The 6303-nt window shown below is 38.6% G+C and overlaps 1 protein-coding gene across 1 annotated transcript in view; it reads right to left on the bottom strand.

Moving 5' to 3' along the window:
- Nucleotides 1–6303, bottom strand: part of LOC138964245 (uncharacterized) — a 421872-nt gene that overhangs the window by 109856 nt on the left and 305713 nt on the right. The gene's annotated exons all lie outside the window — the stretch shown is intronic.

Below are 6303 nucleotides of genomic sequence, written 5' to 3'. Positions count from 1 at the left end.
GAGTTTTTGGTATTTTTACTTCTGGAATGGATGTTTGGTCAGGTTGGAAGTCGACAAATGCTGACTGGCTGGTGTAACTGTAACTGTGCTTTCTCTGCAACAGATTTTTACACACAAAACTATTCTCTTCAGACACAACTGACAGACACATTACTTTTCTTTGCCAAAACAGCTCTGAATCGCATTCGGAAACGCACACACACAAACTTGAAAAAAGTAATCTTATTCTCTTTTTATTGTCTTAGTTTATACAAGCACATAACCTGAAACATAAGATGAAAGTTAGCTAAACTGAGTACAAAAATCTGCTCTTGGAATTTTTGAGCAGTTTTGAAACATGATGCATAGCGAGGGAGGGGGAGAAAAGTTTTCTACTGCTATCGAGAATCAAACTCGACAAAAACAAAGTAGGTGCACAATATCAAATGACATTAAACTGGAAAAATTAGATAAAAGCTTGCTCTTCACTTTTCATTCTCTCTCACATAAGCACTCCTTGATTAGCTATTGATACCGAGGGTAACAGCAAGAACAGAGCTTGCAGTAACTACCCATATGTGTAAGGCTTCTTTTTTTTCAATAGGAACAGTGGGGTAAATAAGTTTAAGGAGCTGAAAAACAAGCATGTTTTTTACATGCGTTCAATAAGGCAACTTTCCTTGTTACCATCGAAATTCAGATGAATGAATACTCGAGCAGCAGTACTTCACATGCTGGTGTGCGTGTTTGTCAAATTCAATCATAGCAATTTCTGTATTTAAAAAAAATGACAAAGCTTAGGGCATATTCTTTATGAGCAGAAGGAAACAAATGATCTAAACACACTTCGAGGCAAAAGACTGATTACTGAATCATCAACTCCTGAAATTCACATCACTTTATCTCGCAACTAACTAAATGGTAACACAAAATCCTTCCAACTAAACATGAAGTTCCAGAGGAGTCGAGTTTAAAAGCAATTTGCTAATTTCACAAATCGGCCCATGTGCTCCAGTAAGGGTACTAAGGGGTATGAACCACTGAAGTACGGTGCAGGATCGACTTGGCATATGGTCTTCAGCTGAACAAGTCATCCAGTTTGTACCTGAAGAGGCTAAGTTTAGTGGAGATGAGCTGTCAGATGCTATGTTATGGAAGGACAAGATATCTGTGCAAGCAAGGAAAAGTAACCTTGAGTCATATCAATACTTGTTTGTTCCTGTCTTTTATCAAACTTCTGATTGTAGAGAAATGTTATGCTTGTGGGTGTGTAAGCCTCAATCCTGTGAACAAACTGCAAATCATGCACTTCACATCAGGGGACACATGCTAACACTAACAAGAAGAGCAAACGCTCGATCGAGTCACTTTCGCAGTTCTGAATATTATATGAGGCATCAGATGGACAGGAAGAAATTGCTATTCACAACACAATGAGTCACGTTCACATAAAATTTGAGCCCGGTCACTTTTATAGTTTCCGAGAAAAGCCCAACGTTAAGTTGTGTGTTGCCGAACAGAAAAGGCTAGTTATCTCCCTTGTTTTTCTGATAACGTTCGTAAAAGGCTACAGATGTAAATACTTTGATGTAAAGAATAATCCTACAAAGTTTCAATCACATCCGATGAACTTTGTCAAAGATATAAAATGTCTAATTTTTCCTTTGACGCTGACCTGTGACCTTGAAAAAGGTCAAAGGTCAACGAAACCATCGTTAAAGTGTAGAGGTCATTGGAGGTCACGACTAAACAAAATATGAGCCCGATCGCTTTGATAGTTTCCGAGAAAAGTCCAACGTTAAGGTGGTGTTTACGGACGGCCGGCCGGACGGACGGCCGGCCGGACAGACTAACACTGACCGATTACATAGAGTCACTTTTTCTCAAGTGACTCAAAAAACACTGACATGCTTGCATATTACTTCTCTGTTGAACACACACGCACACACAAACAGACCTGGGAACCCATACGATTTCGCCATATTTTGTACGCTTGATTGTCTAAAATACGCTCAGTACGCTCAGTGAAAAAGAAATACGACGAGAACAATTATTAGACTACTTTTCTTCTGTTTCTTTTCATTATTAAAATGATTGTATAACTCTGCATGCGATCAATGATTACAGCTTTTGTCATTTCACATTAACAGAAGCATTTGTTTTAAACGTTTTGGTAAACTAAATTAATGGTGCAACGGACGCATGCGAAGCACGTTTGAATATCGAATCATCATCAATGTTCAAATGTTGTGTGGAGTACACTCATTTTTTTCCGAAAATACACCAAGTTTGTTTGAGAATACTCCAAGTGCAAAACAGAGGTTCCCAGGTCTACATAAAGGAGAATAAAAAAAATGGAGAAAAAAAACCCTACCATACCTGGAATATGTGCCAACTAAGGTTTTGAGAAAATAGTCTGTACATGTCCAGCAATCACAACGAATAAAGAAATATGCAAGAATATTTTAATTATACAACATTCGGTTTCGGGAAGTTGCGTTTATGGATTTGGCGTGCTATGGCATAGAAGTTTTGTACATGCATACATGTATGTACAAACCATTTGGAAACAGAAAAATCACATTCTTGTGTTCAATGACAAAAATTGCACTTTTTCACAAGGGAGGGTGCAGAAAATATGAGTACATGTATAAAAGTCAAAGCCATGCAAAAGCAAGCACACAACAAAGAAAATTCAGTACGTCAAGCATCCACCAACAAAGATAAGGGTTCTTCTCCAGAGCTGGGTGGCCGAGTGGTAACGCACTTGCGCTCGAAAGCGAGAGGTTGCGAGTTCGACCCTGGGTCAGGGCGTTAGCAATTTTCTCTCCCCTTTCCTAACCTTGGTGGTGGGTTCAAGTGCTCGTCTTTCGGATGAGACGAAAAATCGAGGTCCCTTCGTTGTACACTACATTGGGGTGTGCACGTTAAAGATCCCATGATTGACAAAAGGGTCTTTCCTGGCAAAATTGTATAGGCATAGATAAAAATGTCCACCAAAATACCCGTGTGACTTGGAATAATAGGCCGTGAAAAGTAGGATATGCGCCAAAATGGCTGCGATCTGCTGACCGATGTGAATGCGTGATGTATTGTGTAAAAAAATTCCATCTCACACGGCATAAATAAATCCCTGCGCCTTGAATATGTGCGCGATATAAAAATGCATTAAAAAAAATATTAAAAAATCCCTGCGCTTAGAACTGTACCCACGGAATACGCGTGATATAAGCCTCATATTGATTGATTGATTGATTTTGTGACATGCATTCTCAATTCTACATTAGCAGAGGTTTTGCAAGAAAAGGTCACTCTTCCACAACACATACAAACCCGATGGAGTTAATTTCCGAAAATCGTCTATTAAATGGCAACAAGAATTCTCTTTTCTTTTTTCATTAATACTCCATTTAGATAATGATGGAGACATTCAACAAAAAACATAGTATAAACTTTTGTCTTTTTTTGTTTTAATTGTTAGTATTTAAATCCATGTCGATTGTCACATCCTTCGGTTTCCCAGTTACTCGAGCGATATCCCTTGAAATGCTTGTCATTTACGGAACATAGACCCAAAAAATGTGCAAGTATTTATAATTCTTCCTCTGCAGACCAAGGACATATATATATATAAAACCAATATTTATTAATGAAATTTGTTTGGTGAAAAGGTCTCAGTTAAATAAGTAAAGACCACCTTCTTCACATGGTTTCCACTGGTACACAGCTCTGGAGAAAAACCCATAAACATCACAATCATAACCACATGAAATGAAAGCCACTAACTCAGGAGAAAAATTCTTCCAACACGAGAGTACCGTATTTGACGGATTACAAGACGCACCGTTTTATAAGCCGCACCCCCGACTTTAAAAAAAAACAAAAAGAGCAAACGCTCGATCGAGTCACTTTCGCAGTTCTGAATATTATATGAGGCATCAGATGGACAGGAAGAAATTGCTATTCACAACACAATGAGTCACGTTCACATAAAATTTGAGCCCGGTCACTTTTATAGTTTCCGAGAAAAGCCCAACGTTAAGTTGTGTGTTGCCGAACAGAAAAGGCTAGTTATCTCCCTTGTTTTTCTGATAACGTTCGTAAAAGGCTACAGATGTAAATACTTTGATGTAAAGAATAATCCTACAAAGTTTCAATCACATCCGATGAACTTTGTCAAAGATATAAAATGTCTAATTTTTCCTTTGACGCTGACCTGTGACCTTGAAAAAGGTCAAAGGTCAACGAAACCATCGTTAAAGTGTAGAGGTCATTGGAGGTCACGACTAAACAAAATATGAGCCCGATCGCTTTGATAGTTTCCGAGATACTTTGTCAAAGATATAAAATGTCTAATTTTTCCTTTGACGCTGACCTGTGACCTTGAAAAAGGTCAAAGGTCAACGAAACCATCGTTAAAGTGTAGAGGTCATTGGAGGTCACGACTAAACAAAATATGAGCCCGATCGCTTTGATAGTTTCCGAGAAAAGTCCAACGTTAAGGTGGTGTCTACGGCCGGCCGGCCGGCCGGCCGGACAGACTAACACTGACCGATTACATAGAGTCACTTTTTCTCAAGTGACTCAAAAAGGGGACGAGCCACGTATAGGCCGTGTCATTATATTAGCCGCCGTCGAAAAAAATATAAGCAGATCGTGTCAATCAATCAAAACAACCAGGCAAACGAAAGTACGGTATTTGGCGAAATCGGCTCCGAGAATAAACAAGTGAAACAAAGAAGAAAAGTGAAAAAGTTTGAAGAAAAATATGACACACACAATTTGTAACCAACACACACATGTAGTCCCCAGAATAAGCTTTTTTGGGATGATTTACGACTTTTGCGCACATTTTGAGCAGATGAAAACACAACATGGCGGCTCTCGCTCCTCCAACTATCGGGAGACACAAAAAAAAACGAAATCTCCCGCGCGCGAGATCTTGATACATCCGGTGTTTCTCTGTACGCTATCTTGTCACGACGACTTGTTGACAAACGAAGATTCGCGAAAGAAAGAGAAAAGCGCTGAGTCTTGAGTAGAGAGCTAATAAAGTACCGGTAATCGCTAATCGAGCGAAATGAAAATCCGAGGCGACTTCCATTAGGTGAATGCTATTCAAGTTTAGGTAACTTTCTTTCTTTCTTTATTTGGTGTTTAACGTCGTTTTCAACCACGAAGGTTATATCGCGACGAAGTTTAGGTAACGTTTTAGCCGAATCTTTTTATAAGCCGCAATGCGATTTAAAAAAAAAATGGCGGCTTATAGTCCGTCAAATACGGTATCAGTTTCATACATAAAGTATTAAAAAGAAAACAGATCGGAAAGCAACTTCGGAAAGGACCGCATCACTTAATTTGTGTCGTTAACAAGGTCACCATTTTGGTGACCAGAAGAAAAATCACGGTAGAAGTGAAATAAATATGCATTTTACTGACGTTAATTGTGGCAAAAATAAATAAGATGGATTACGGATTACTTTATATTCGGGTTGGGTGAGGTAAAAAAAAAAAAAAAAAAAAAAAAAAAAGAACAAAATGAGAAACCGAAAAACAAAGAGAGAAAGCAACAAACACTGAGCATGAAGCCCACACAAAAACCCAGATAAAGCCCAGAAAACATGACCATATGATAAAGAGGCGAAAGGTGTCGAGTCCTAGGCCTTTTCATGAGAAACAAAGGGGAGGCAAGAAACAACCACATCTGCATTCTTTGACGCTATCGGTTTTCATAATACATGTACTATCAGCAGACCAAGTGAAAAAGAAACATTTGTTGGATAATGACTGAATCCATACTATGTACACAAATGAACACTTCTGACTATAATTATCATAGTTGATTGTATAGTTTCATGTCCTGGGCAGAAGAAATTTGTAATCGACATCATTCTGTCATTAAACTCTAAGCGTATCTGTACTTCATGCAACCAAGGCAGTGATATAATCATCCACTTATTTCATGTGTGCCGATTCTCTGCCACCTAAAATCCCGTTGTTCTGAACACTTCACCACAAAAACAACAAAAAATCATTTATTTTTTGCGAGCATACCACCATTCTTGATTTCTAAATTTTTTTTGTAGGCTAGTGCCACTGCATCAAATTTTTGACACATTCTGAACTTGCTGAGTGTGTAATTTGTACGTCTGTTTAGGGTTACCAAAGTGATCTTGAATGGAACAGCCTCTTTTGAATCATTTGATGCAAAATACTTCCACATATTATTGTCTGGTGACCATGGTTACGTGATTTTTTTGGGGGGGGAGTAGCTTCCCTTAGTGTTACCAGGGAAGCATGTCTAACGTTTTAGCACTCAAGTGA

The sequence above is a fragment of the Littorina saxatilis genome, linkage group LG4, assembly GCF_037325665.1.
Source record: "Littorina saxatilis isolate snail1 linkage group LG4, US_GU_Lsax_2.0, whole genome shotgun sequence".
Taxonomy (NCBI): Eukaryota; Metazoa; Mollusca; class Gastropoda; order Littorinimorpha; family Littorinidae; genus Littorina; species Littorina saxatilis.
Note: the sequence above shows the minus strand (reverse complement) of the source record. Positions and strands in the feature narration are given on the sequence as shown.